Source organism: Atractosteus spatula, chromosome 5 (assembly GCF_055471065.1).
Source record: "Atractosteus spatula isolate fAtrSpa1 chromosome 5, fAtrSpa1.hap1, whole genome shotgun sequence".
Taxonomy (NCBI): Eukaryota; Metazoa; Chordata; class Actinopteri; order Semionotiformes; family Lepisosteidae; genus Atractosteus; species Atractosteus spatula.
This window is the reverse complement of record NC_142710.1, coordinates 59,027,117-59,042,150: the sequence shown is the minus strand read 5'-3', so window position 1 is coordinate 59,042,150 and position 15,034 is coordinate 59,027,117. Positions and strand designations below refer to the sequence as shown.

Sequence of the window (15,034 nt, the reverse complement as noted above, 5' to 3'; positions counted from 1 at the left end):
CGTGAAATTGGATTCTGAAGCCAGAGTTAAAAGAAAACCGAGATAGAAACTTCACAAAGCTAATTGAATATCAGTCTCAAGCGAGGAGACAATATGACCAAATCTGGAAGCAAAAATAATTTTCGAAAAACACTAACACTAGGATAGAATCAAATCTTCTATCCTAACCCACTGCAACTTAATATATTCTAATAAATTAAATCCAGTATCTTTGCTCAATAGAATCCTTCTATTTTATTTGCAATTTCCGTCTGGCAGATGAGCGAAGGTTTTGCTTTAAATTGGGAATAAATTTGTGAGCAGTTTCATAGACAATTTTACATCTGTGTTTGATGCAAGCAGTATGAAGGGGGACTCAAGTTAGGTTAAACACTTCTTGCTTCTGTTTGATGAGTAAATCATACATGCAACCTAAATGAAGTGATCATTTAATAGTCTTTTTTATCATTTACGAGGAAATCTGCTTCTCTTTTCTGCAAGAATATTAGACCTAGTGTATTCATACTACTAGCCAGAAAAAAAGTTCTAATAAAATGAAATCACAAGCAGAGATATCTGCAGGAAGCCCTCAGCACTTGAGCAAGACATCTCTCCAAGATGGCTGATTAATGGGCTAACATGCTCCACTGTCACCTTCCTTTCAGCTCCCGAATGCCTCCTGCACACTTTGAAGTGTCAGAGCACTATTCATGAAATATTTGTCTCTTCCTCATATATAATCAAACTAAGAAACAGGTTGTGAGAGAAAACAGGGATTTTAGGAGCTGCAAACACAAGGTGTTAAAACAATGATCATTATGTGCAAGTGATAAGCCTTGCTCTCATGAAAGATGAGGTGATGACAGCCGAGGAGACTGTTCAGAATAAGAGGCCACAGACAGGAGAAAGATGTGGAAGTGTCAATGCAGAGGTGTGTTCGAAGTTTTTTCGGCTTTAATTAGGAGATGGGTCCTTATTCCGTGACAACAGCAGATAAAAATACACATTGCTTACAGAAGCATGAAAATGAGTCATTTCAGAAGCTCTGTTGTGATCTGATTTACACGGTGCACTGAGAAAAACAAAAGATTAGTATAAAACTCTGAATCAATGGTGCAGATCTTGCTTTTGTAAAAATGAACACTATTGTACCTGCCTTAACTGTAGCATCTTTATTCTCTGCAGAATTATCTAATTAACCACTGTTACGATTTCTGTATGGTTTCTGTTCTGATTAACATTTCAAAAGCAGCTCAAGATTAATATTAGAGGCGCTTTTCACGTATCCTGAACAAGTAGAGCTACTATTGCTGTTGTCATACTTTTCTTGTAGAAAACAACTCAAAATTACAATAGGATAAGACAAATTTGATTGGACAAACCACATTTAGTAACTGTAAATACATGTACATTCCATTGACTTTTAGGTTAGAAATATAAGGTCCAAGCTTCATTAATGCATATTCACCATCATCATAATAAGTTCAAGTAGGTACCATAGCTGCGTCAACATGCGTAGGCTGCAAAGGAACAAGGAAAGGTTAATTCCATGCTGAAAAGAGAAGAAAGAAAGGAAACACAAGGTTTGAGCTGTGGAGCCTTCTTTTGGTCTCCACACCCGAAGAAGGCTCCACAGCCGAAACGTTGCATTTTCTTTCTTTCTTCTCTTTTCATATTATGATGATGATGTTCCATCATCATAATAATATCATCATCTTTCATTTATATAGATAATTTAAAGGTATGGTACAATAGAACAGTCAAAAGACACAGATAAACAAATTAAAACAGTAAATTAAACAGAATTAATAACTAGAGTATAAAACTGTTTTTATGACAAAATGAGGGTGATAACTGACTTTTAACATGCAGACTGGAAGATCATTAAACAAGGAAATGGGAAAAAAAAGGAAAAAAGGAAAAAATGTCCCATATTTTATTTAAATAATACAACCAATTTTTTACAACTCATTTTTTTACGCAGGGAAATAAAAGGAAAGTTGAAAAGCGTGGTACTGTATACTGTATATTCACACCACAGAAGTCAAGTATATAGTTTAATAAAAACCTGACAGAAAGAAAATTACAGATGAAGGGTTTTATGCTGTTTCTTCATGTTTAGCTCAAAGGTCTTGACAGAATGGGAACAGAGTAGCATTTCTAATTCCATTCAATACAAAACTTACTGAGATAAAGGTAAGTGAAACACAGAGATGAATTTCACAGACACAGCAAAAAAATAAAATAAACAGGTTGCTACTATACAAAGTTCCATCAGTTATCTCCATAACTAAATGTGAATGTTTCTTACAGCAAAGCAACATGCTTGGGTCAGCTCACAAAGTTGAAGGATGCACTAGCTATTATCTGTCTGCAGGTTTATCTACCCTTGTATGTACAGTACTCTAGGTGTACTAGGAAGGGTTAAAATGTTGTTGTATCTTGTTTTAAATGCTTTTTAATCAAATGTAATAAATTTTTTCAGGGAGTGATAATTTTACTAATCAAACAAAAAGGTGATCATTTCCACCAAAGCCATTGTTCTTACAAACAACAAATAATCTTTCATGTTCTGCTAATTCCATTAGCACATTATGCAACTCACCCAATTCCTATCTCTGCATACAGAGCTCTATTATTATAATATTGGTTTCTTCATATTGATGCTAAGGTATTGTACAGCTGTATTACTTGACTCCAGTCTGTTTGCCCATCCAAGATTAAATATCCAGGTTTTTGATCCAACTAGCACGTAATAATTTATTTTAAAATCTATGCTGTTTTACATTGTGAACATAACTCTTTCATGGCCTAGTTTAAAACTATTAATATACATTGCCATCCAGATTTATTCATATCTCCAATGAAATTAGAACAAACAACATCACATACCAGAATGAGCTACGGATTGGATAATGTGATTTGCTTAAAAATTCTAATATTATACTGTAATCATAATAGTTTTTCAAAGAGTGAAGTCAGATTTGTCAGAAATAATTGAATTCCAGAAAATCTTCACCTTATAAAACTGAATATTAATCATGTTCAAATAATATGGACAAAAGTGATTGTCCATACTCTATGACTGAAACATGAATAATGGAAAACTAAACACTGTTTAGATAACAATACAGCAGCATAATATCTTGCAGTATCTTGCAATGCAAGTTCCATCTTGCAATGAAACAAGAATATCCAATACGGTATTGATCTTAAAATAAATTCTTCTCTGTTCAAAATGCAGAATCATTTAAAAAAATCACTATAGCAGTCAAGTTTTTGTTTTAGGTCCAATTTGCACATCAAGACAATGACTGTGGCAATTGGGTCAAATTCAGTCTGGCCTTTACCCTAATGACTTTCTTACCTCCCCTGCCAATAGCAATAATGACTCAGCTTGTCTCAGCTCTACCAACTCCACACAGAATGCTGTAGCAGCAAGGTTAAGAAAAGTGTTCAGAAAGATTTTAATGCTCTTTCTTTCACCTTGAATGGATAATAACTCTGGAATAGCTTACAGTAGCTCCCCTGAGTCATAACTTTAGGAATGTGGCTAAAATGGGCCTCTTTGATAAGCAGCATGTCCTGACGTTCTCACACAAACAGGACATCATAAATTGGGTCCATCTTGACACCTCCAGTGTTGAAGAGCTCAACACCTCAGTGCCTCTTGATGTGCAATTCCAAGGGAGGATCCCTCCAGACTGAGGATCCCAGCTGGAAGTCAATGGTCAAAAATTTAGACTGAAGACAAATTAGGGATCTGCTTGGTCAAGAAGAACACCACAACCGATGATGTCATAACTAATCACGAATCCTGATTACTGGGTTTAAAGGATGTGGCACAAGAATAAAGTCATAAAAGTACTCTCTCAGTTTAATCCTAATTTCTGTTTGATCAATTCATTCAAACTACCTTGTCACTACAAAATTACCTTTACTAGAAACCATTGGGAAATCACTGAGACAATTTCTAGAACCAAAAGTTCAACTTTTTCAAAAATGATCTCCGGTAAAAATAATTTGCCATGGTGTAAAAAGTACTTTTATCATATAGACTGTGGCAAATTTCCAAAAACATGTTCTTGTAGTATATGTATATAAATACATACAGTACCTTGGCTGTTGTTTAAGTTGAGAGGAGCTCTTTAGAAGAAGGTTATCTTTAGCTTTGATAGCAACATAAAAAGTGATTTTAAAAGCACTACTGCTTTTCTGTCTGATTAATCCTTTAAAAACTGCTCTTAATGCATGCATGTGATTTTCCTCTTTTTTATGGAAATGAACGGTAAATGTCAGTCCACAGAACCATCACCAGCTTATGATGATAATTGTGCCTCTTCTGGTTTGTTGCTTTTCTCTAAGCAGATGTCTTGTTTGTTGAGAAATGACTAATCCTACACCCGGGCTTCTCAAGGGTGACCTGCAGTTAGACATTAAATCGTTTTCCCACCTTTTTATGACTATGTTATCTTATTCACAGAAAGGCTAATAGAGATTGAAATCAGATCTGTGGAAAATTAAAGCATGCTCATAAAACCACAACTCTGTCTTAAAGTATTGTTAAAATGTCCAAATGGGTACAGACAAATTGAATGTGGGTTGATACATTAAATTTATGCATGCATTTTAAATACTCATCAATCATGTTAATTTACTGCTATGACCTTCTTATTAACATGAAAGGCAAATGGCTTTGCTCTCCCTGGTGGTAGTGCATCACAACAAGCCAGAGGAGTCACTGCTATATTGGAAGTCACGATAATCAGGCCCAAACTGGAGCTCACCCAGACTGGTAGGACTGAGACAGCAACCCCAATCATGAATGACTAAATCAGCTCAATCATCTACTTTGTAAACTAATCAACCCAGCAACTCCATAGTCACTCTTGCAAATGTTTGTGAAACCAGAATATTTAATTCTACCTCAAGCTGGCAGTTTTGTGCTTCTAATAAAATAATAAAAGTCAAAGCAGAGTAAATGGTCAGAATAAAATGATTCATTTCAGATTTTTAGGTTGTCTAAGTGCCACGTTCGCATATCATGAGAAGATACCTACAGTATGAAGATCAGAATAACAACTTACTTTTACTAAGATAATTGTCACTGATCTGAGAGCTGTTCCTTGTTCAAATTATGTCATGCACAAAATAAACTCTTTAATCTGAAGAATTGGATTGTGCTTGCAAATTGGTAATAAAATTACATCCAACGTGAAATGTCAGGTTTGTTTCAGTAGTTCATTCACAACACTTACAAAACACCTTGGTTCTCATCCACAGGTGTTTTTTCTCAAACACCGTACAGTACAACTTAATCAAACCTAAAACATGGTAGATCTATGCACAGCCATCTTAAGATCTGCGTTTAAAAATTTCTTCTAGACTCACTTCCCTGTGACTGCTAATAAATTGGTAATTAATCCCCTATGAGAAGAAAGAACTCAATGAGAATGCATTTGCATTTTAAAGAAGCATGAAGATCTGCTCCTGTTTGTAGTTGTGCAACTAGTTATTATTTACATTTCAAATTCTGCTACAAAGACATGAAAGCAATGAGCCAAAAAAAGTTTCTGAGAAGGACACGCAGCGCCCTTGCCTTCAACTTATTTCTATTCAAAAATATAAAGTTAATAGGCCCACGGCAGAATGAAGTGAAACTTTTTTATGACTATACATGCATTTCATAAAAGAATTGCCTCGGCCAAGGAGTTTTACTTTTGTTACTGTTGATGAAAAAAAAATCTCACTGCAGAATAGTAGGGCTCATGAATTCATGCCTTCCGATAGCAGCTATTTACATTATACAATAAACGCACCTGCAGGCAGTGTTGAATAGTCATCAGGGCTCTGAGCTAGAAGGCTGTGGGTTCAAATTGCAGGTGGATGGCTACTGTTATACCCTTGAACAAGGAACCTCACTCAAATTGTTCCAATACCCTGCAGAATAAATGGATATTCATGTCGCTGTAAATGAGAATTTGGTCTCAATTGACATACTGTATCTTCTTTAGTAAAGGCATAATTCTTTGGAGAAAAAAAACAAAATCAAAGCACAGTTTTACCTTCAATGGAGGCTTTACTGGAGTCATTTTATAAGATTCATGTTATTACAAAAAGCTGTGATTCCCATTTGTTGAAGCTGCTAACTGTGTAACATTCTCACTGTGCAACACCGATTAAAAGGACAAAGTCATATATAATTACAGACTTTGAAGTAATCAGCTATTTTTCTGTGATCATTTCTCCATACCATCCAAAGCTTGAAGGCTGAGCAGCTCCACTAAGATCTCTGATCTGCGTGGGATTTAATTCCCCATTTTCTGGTGTTGAAACAATAAGATTAGGCACTACCAAGGAGAAAGAAACGGAAGACAGCATGTTTACTGATCAGACAACTGCACGCATTCCAAGCAGGGTAAAAATAACCTGGATGATGTATCCTAGAGCTGGTACTCTGAACTAACACCAGCGTCGGAGAACATTTTTTGGCATCATCAAATGGGGATACATTACTGCTCACATTGGAACTACATTCACTGTGCAACCAGCATTTTGTAGGAAACAAGTGTATGTCTGATGTGATCACCAAGATCTAACCAAAAACAAAGAAGACAATTAAGAAATTAAAGTGCAGTTGTTTTCACTGTTTCCTCCAATATGGGGGTTTGTACTGTTTTTGGTTAGAGCTCCTTAATATTTATCACTAATGTGTGACATTTACTTTATCTGCCTTACTAATATACGTATTATGCATACAAAACCCATTGTTAAGCTACTAGTATTGTAAAATAAAGAGTTCAGCAGTCGTGACAATGAAATGCTATATACAGTACATTGCAAATTTATACTACAGTACATACATACAATGAGAGGGAGCAACACTAAAACACCTAGAAATTGAACATGTATTAAAATTAAAAATCAAATAAAAGGTGCTCAAAGAGGCATGGATGTTAGTATTGCTGCTTCCATACGACACTTGGGTCTGATTCCGGTGCACTTTGTGAAAAATTGGACAGATAAATGGTGCATGAGATGTTACTATGAAGCAGAATGGTAATGATGATGAGAGTTTATTTGCAGCGAACAAGAAAGCATTGTAGGATCTAAAGGTGCAGAAGAGGTGGGTTTTAAGGAAGGTTATATGGAGTAATATTTTTGCACCTTTCTCCAGTAAAGTTGACGATTTTCAATGACTTTATGCTTTGAAAGCTTCTTAGTCTTAATCCTTGAGTGAAATTTGTGGTCTTATTAGGGAAACTCAAAGAAACTAGTGTTTTTATTCTTAAGAAGGCCACTATTTTTGTACAAAAGGACACTGTTCATTGTGATTTGTTAAGGTACTTTTGTGCACTTAATTTATTTCAGGTTTGCCACAGCAAAGAGTTTGAATACTTGTGCAATCATGTCTTTTCCATTTCTCGCTCATATTATTTATGTACTGTATTTGATGTTTTTCACTTTGAATGTGTGTAGTACTGTAGGTGGTCTTCTGCATAGGTATACAATAAATATTTATTGCTACTTCAAAGTGTCATGACTGCAAGAAAATATGAAAACTGTGCAAGGGTCTGAATATTTTTGCAAGGCATTGTATGTATACAGTAGGTAGGAAAGGGTTTTAGATGCAAACATTTCTAATGCACAGCACACAAGCATCATCTATGATCTGCAAAGAAAAAAACCACAATTAATTTACCATCACATTTTTGGAAACAACACACAATTGCAATGGCAATTACAGTACAATTAAACCCATAATTGTCAAGCTATTGATTTATTCAATTGGCAGTGCTGCTTCTTTGTTAATTATACACAATGTAGGGAGGCACAGAAGGTCAGCCAACAAAATGGAGCTGATCACAGGACAAAGCAGCTCTTTCCATTAGCAGGCCATTCATAGCAGCTGTGAGCAGACAGTAAATCGGCTCACTACACGGAGCCAGGATTTCATGAATAGAAAGAGGGAGGAACAGTGAGCAGTGACAGTGAAAGTTTACTATAATTAAAAAAGACGTGACTTGAAAAAAAAAGCTTCAGGAACTCTGCTATGCTGTGTAACACCCACGCAAGGGTGGAAGAGCTTGTTGAAGCTCTGTTATAATGTGGGAAGAAGTTACAATTTCTTCCACTTTTCAACAGGAATCGTGTTGATGAATAAAATATATCCATAAATCAGATCTATATTATTTGGCTGATGGCAAATTGTCTTTTCTTTGCTGTTTATATTCAAATGAGGTAAACTAATAAAGCTTTAAGGAAATCATTAACTGGAAATGGGTTTCATATTTTGCATTCTGATTTCTACTATATTTGTTATCATTAGGAAGTGAAAAAAGAGGATGAATTAAGCAACAAGCTTTACAGTAAATTATTCTGTGTCATCATTCTGCTGTACATGAAATCTGGAGGGCAGATATTTAAAGCTGAGTGCAGAAGCAGTGCTTACCCATTTTTTTATAGTCTTCTATAGAAGCAGAAGACTATAAAAAAAGATTGTTGAGGAGTATACATGAATGAAATGGAACTCTTTCAAAAATTACAAGGATGGAATTTGATTGTTTTTAAACTGCTTGTACATCACCACAGTACTTGATGAAGTCAGTTCATTCACTTAGGTTTTTATGGTTTAACATATTTAGACATATTTGATCTAAATATTTACATATTTACCTTGTCTTCATGAAGTCCTAACAGCAGATATAACTAACCTCATTTGCCAAAGAACACACAAAATTCCATGTTTATGTGTGAAATGCACCCTTGATTTAGTCACTTGTGGTGCCACCTTTACAGCAAAAACTTGAATTAAATGTTTCCTGTAAGAGTTTATCATTCTCTCACTTTGCCTGGGAGGAATTCTGACTCAATCTTCCTTTCAGAAATGCTTCGGTTCTATCATGTTTGAGGGTTTTTATGTCCTGCCACAGGATCTACAGTATATAGGGCTGAGGTGTGAATTCTGACTTTGATTTGATTTCAGAATCCTGAATTTCTTCTTTTTGAGGCATTCTGTTACAGATTTGCTTATGTGTTTTGGATCCTTGTCCTGTTGCATGATCCACTTTCGGGTCTGCTTTAGCTGTCAAACAGATCATCTCATATTTTCTTGTAGAATTTTCTGGTATAGTGTGGAATTCACAGTTGATTCCATGTCAACAAGACGTCCAGGTCCTTAGGCAGCAAAGCAGGCCCAAACCATCACCCCACCATCCCTGTGCTTGATATTTGTTATGAAGTTCTTCTGATCGTGCATTATTGCCAAACAACTCCATTTGTGACTCATCTGTCCAGAGCGTATAGTTCCAGTCTTGCTTTTAACATAAGCCAGGCAGAAATGTACAGTAATTCCTGGAGAGCAGGGGTTTCCTCCTGGCTATCCTTCCATTAATGCAATTCTTATTCGATCTTTTCCTGAATTTGGACTTATGAACTTTGATGCCATATCGAGAGAGATCTGTATAGTCCAGAAGTTGGAGTTCTGAGTCTGTGCTATTCCACAAATTCACTGTGACTGGGATTGTACTTAAGTAGTGGGGAAAAAGCAACTGGCCAAGTTCTAGAGAAGGTGTCCTTAGCTTGCAGTACCAAATCATTCCCCATTACTTATGCTATCAGTGAAGATTATAATATCTATGAAGTTGACAATGTCATAATGTTTTTTCACAGTGGATTGTTTTACAATCAAAATAAGATGTTTTATACAGTACCTCCTGCAGAAGAGGACACTACTCAAACTGTTACCAAGTTGAACTCCTGTCAGTCCTAGCGTGGACATTTTTGTTGATGAAAACAATTTCCCCCGAATGGGTATGTAAGCTATATGGAAGAATGGGGCTTTTATCTTTCAGTTATACAAGGGCTGCTTGTACTGTATAACTGGCAGTGTTCTCTGTAATTCAGTTGGTGTTCTGAGGTTATCGATATCCATTAATGTATGCAACACTCAGATATATTGTGGCCTTTGAAGGATTAAGCATATCAAAGAGAAACTTAATGTATCATTTTAAACAGCAGGTTTCATTTGGCATTAATTGAGAACATTAAAGGATTTTCTAAAGAGGGATAAAGATCAAATTATTTTAAAACTGGAGAAATTATTCTGTCTAGAGAGATATTTTGAACCCTGTGAAAAAGTATGAATAAATCAGTGCTGGTGGCTAAAAAGAATACCCATTTCATTAAGCAAACTGGACAAATACACAGTAGTTTCACGAGTCAATATAATTAACAATATCTGATCGAAAATACATTTTGCTTTATCGTGCTCATCAATTATATTCAACAAATCACACAGTGTGGAAAACAAATAGATTTTGTTTTCAATTTGTGCTTCAAAGTGTTGTAAGAATGTATAGTTCTACTGAAAAGGTTGGAAGCAACATCTAGTACAGTGAAAAGCACCTGGGTATTAAAATAAACATTTCTGAAACATCCATACATACACAACTGACAGAAATGAAAGAGTAGTAACATGACCGCCATACAGTAGGAGATGTGCATGCTGCCAAATGGGGATTGAGTACAACATATTCTGATTCAATCTCAGAACTCCACCCCACTTCCTGCACACACAAAAACACACTCCCCATCACACAGCAGGAGGCAGAAGGCAGCAGAGGAAGTGGGCATCAAAACTCTCCAAATTTTAGGGATGTTTTCAAAATCTAGTACAGTTCAACCCTAGTATAATTCTGGGATCAAAAAGAGTGCATCATTTGCAAGTACAGTAATAATGAGCTTTTAATGAAAAAAAAAATGAAAAAGGCCTGAGACCAATTACAGCACAAAGAGAAACAATGGCAGTGAAATGTAATAAAGACTATACCATTAACAGTATGTGTGGTACAGCAGGAAAAGCCACCTGTGAGACCTTATGAAATAGAAGTGTTCCCACAAAATTCCAAGAAATCATTGCACACAGGGGCAACTGTAGATTGAATTGTCTTGGTGAATCTTAAAAGCAATTAATTAAATTTGGATTAATTAATGATATTCCCATAGTAGTCAATTATAGCAATTCCTCTTAAAATCACATAATCTTATCTGCAATGGTGCAGTACTGCGTTTGGTCTCAGAAATCCAAAGACCTTTTCATTATCATCTTGTTGTATCCCTTTGTGAGTAATATTTCTTATACTTCTTATTCAAGCAAACATATGTATAGTACTTGATAGGGTGAAGTGCTTTTTTGTAAGTCCTGTGTTGTAGCTGTGTTAAAAACTCAAATGTCTTTTTGGGAAAACTGTAAACACCCAAAAAAATCCTTAGCTGTAGTTTTTTTCCCCCCAAGAGACATGTAAAAACCTCTATAAAAACTTTCACCATAATGATGTGATTTTGTTTGCCACAGCAGTAAAGCTCCCAAAAGAAAAAGTTTTGACGGTTAAGATCTTTCCTCAGAAAAAGAGGACGATATGAAGAATTGGCAAGGAAAATATTAACAAGTGTAAGTAAAATGTGATTGGCAGAGTGACTACTTTCTTGACATTAATCTCTAACTAATACATTTCTCAGATGGTGACAAACTAAACTGAGCATGAAAGTACTTCAATAAACAAATGTGAACACTTAATCATCAAATACAATTTATTATGACTGTTATACTCTCTTTGGTCTGGATATGTTAGGTTATTAATTGCAGTGAGACTCCTTTCTCATCTCAACTAACAATCCACATTTCACCTCACATCAAGGTCTGATTTGTCTCACATTTTTGCATGCTGCTTTTTAGCCCGAAGAAAAAACAACTTCAAACAAGAAGTTCAATTTTTTTTATTTTAAAGTGCTGGAGATGACACCTTACAGATAGTATAAAATGTTGTTAGAAAATAAAGTCAGAAGAAAGTAGGACGAAAATATGCCTCTCACTGAACATCAATTATATGTGTTCCAGTTCAGCTACAGGCAGAATTAGTCATACCTCAACTCACATTAGCAAACATTTGCTACATTCAGTCAGCAGTACAGGCTCTTACTAAGGAATGCTGAGATCTGAAAAGAACAGTTTTGACTTCAGTGTAATACATATGGCACTACCCTCCGCACGTTAAAGAACAAAAAATAAATACATTAAAAATAACAAGTTAGACAGACTTAACCAGATATTCCCATTTTGTTAATGCATGATATTTTTCTTTCTATTCAAGTCAGCTATTATACTGTACATTAACTTATTTTTGTGCTTTACAGGCAACTTAAAGATATTAAATATTTATCTGATCGTGGTGGTATAGTCATTTAAATTTTAAAGAACAATAACATTAATCCATTTTCACTTACATTCACATAAAAATAAAACACCTACCATTTTAAAGGTACTCTTGACAGAGATGATACAGTCCTCTGTGGAGTATGCATAAACATACAGTACAGTATATGATAACTTAACATAATTCAGGGCACATACAGTACATGCAGATGTGCTGCATTTAATGCCTTGAGCACAGAAAAACTGATGGACAATTCCTGTTCTGTTGTTTGGAGAGAGGGGGTTGCTCATCCTAAAAAAAGAACAATCGACTCAAAGGAACTTCACAAAATTACAAGCAGGTTCTGATTGCCTTGAAATGGAGAAGTATAATAACATTTCCCAGAAAGTTAAGCATATATGTCTGAGACAGACTACCAGTATTTGTTACAGTTTACACCAAATAAATGTTAAATTAATCCTAGTGGAGCCCATTTTCTTTTTTCAATGAAACAGTAAGAGAGGCTTGCGGTTTATCATACAGCATGAGTACAAAGAGGTTGGGGTCTCAAAGAAATAATGCTGGCGAGGTTCCAACCCTTATTCATCTCTGTTAAAAAGGACTGGCAAATTTCCACTGACATTCATCATCTCACTCATACTGACAGGGCAAAATAATTTGTGTTGAAACTCAATTGCCACTGCCTAAATGAATTCCCAATCTAAGGGATTATACACAAGCTGATCTTTGTCTCCCCATTTCAATTCATAGGAACTATTAGAACTTATAACTTCCACTTGCCTCATACATAACAACTAGATTCGCTGGGAAGCAATTTCCCACAGCATTCAATATTATTTGGGCCTATTTCCCACAATATCATGGCACCTTTTCAAAACCTCTAAATAAATACAGAACTAAACTGAGGGCTACATTATTATGATTGATACAGTATGCCATTAAGTATAATACAGGTGGGTTGTACAGTGGAACTTGAAGAAGTGAACCTTTTATTTCCTCCAGTGTCAATATCTAGTCCAAGAATCTTGTCCTTACTAACTGGTTAGAATCAACATTTTAAACCTACCTACCTTACTAACTGGGAAGAATCAACATTTTAAACCTACCTCACTACCACTTCAAGGTCAACGCATCTGCCGGAAAGACACTAGATGTGTTTACATATACCTGTACATGTTCCATATCTTTGCAGTCCACTGACCATATGAAGACATACAGTATCCAAAAGAAAGGCACTTTACAATTTAAGAATAATTGAATAAAGTACTGTTTAGAAATACTTTAAAGTAGGAAGGACTAAAGTATTAAAGAAAACAATAGGATAACATTGTTTTCCGACTTGCAATGCCAAACATCCATTTTGAGAAAGGTCTTTATGCATATTATATGCTTGAGGTACTTTGCTGTTTAAACAAAATATGTAGTTAGCCAAATAAACCTTCCTAGCATCATTAACAATGCAATAATTGTGATCCAGTTGAATCCATTTGTTAAATTAATATTGTGTAATTCTGTTTATGGAATTATTGGATTTCAAAACTTTTTCACTTTATACTTAATTCAAGAAAATGCCATTTTCTATAATTATACAGTATATGCACTTAATACTCTACATAAATATTTTTAAAATAAAATGGTTGAATAAATCCTTTATTCTATTATTGTTATGTTGTTCTGTTTTTAAGATTGATTTCATTAAATAGCCTCATAAATCATAAATTATTGTACCTTATTAAAATTAACATTAGAGTTTCTCTTTGGAGGCAGAGTGTCACTTATGGTGTTCAAATGATAAGATAAAACACCTATTATTCTGAACTTAATTCCTCATGATGTTCCTTTCATTTCATTAGACCTGGTTACTGTTTGTTTAATTAAAATTACTTAGCATTCAAGGTAATGCTTTTTAAAGGCAAACACACAATTCAAATCTACCACATGGAAATAATAAAGGGATAAGAACCATTCATTTTACATATTTGAAAGGTTCAGGTTTAATCAAGAAAACTTTCCTAAAAGCTTGGAGGAACACTTCTGATTGAACTGAAATTGATCTCTCGAATTCAATTCAAGTAGAAAATAATTGGCCTAGTATTATTTGTACCCTGTTCCCCACATTTAAAAACAAATGGATCCGAGTTCTTTGAAGGAAGTGCTCAAAGTGGTGTATTCCTGAATCCAGGTACAGGAGTATTCACTCTTGGGATTTTGATTTTTCCCTTTCTTCAGCATCCAGAGAAAATAATTTGCATGAACAGCTAAAAGGCGTTCATTGAAACAACAGTTGTCATATTCTTGAAAACCTCCGCACCTCCACTGATATAAATATATTCTATTTTAAAACATAAGACCAAGCACATTATTGGAAACTGGCTCATTCTGTATGCTTGACAGAACAGCAAGTAGCCTGTTACAAATATATACTGTATATATAAACAGGGTATTGTACATATAACATATATTAGTCCCCATAAGACCTTCAGTTCCTCTTCCCACATGGGACAGCTCTGTAGTCCTCAATACTCCATTTCTCTTCCTATTTATATAAATAATTCACTTTCATTCCATGGAAGCCCTGGCGTGCTGAACCCAACTCTCACCTCTTCAGTCTTCCGTTTGCCAGGAAGAAACCAGTCTCATTCCTGCTCTGGGACCTCTGGCACACACAACCATCTTCACCCTTCCATGGCCAGTTTTCCCTTCACTGGGAGATACACACTCTCCATCTCTACCAAAACCTACTGGCACACCTTACTTTCTGGAGCCCAGTTTCCAACAATAGAAACACTGCTCATCTACAGTACCACAATATAAAGACTAAGAGGAATTCAGATAAAATC

General features: G+C 35.2%; 1 protein-coding gene across 1 annotated transcript in view; it reads right to left on the bottom strand.

Moving 5' to 3' along the window:
- The window catches only part of grip2b (glutamate receptor interacting protein 2b), a 159,223-nt gene that overhangs the window by 84,820 nt on the left and 59,369 nt on the right, over positions 1 to 15,034 (bottom strand). The window lies entirely within an intron of this gene.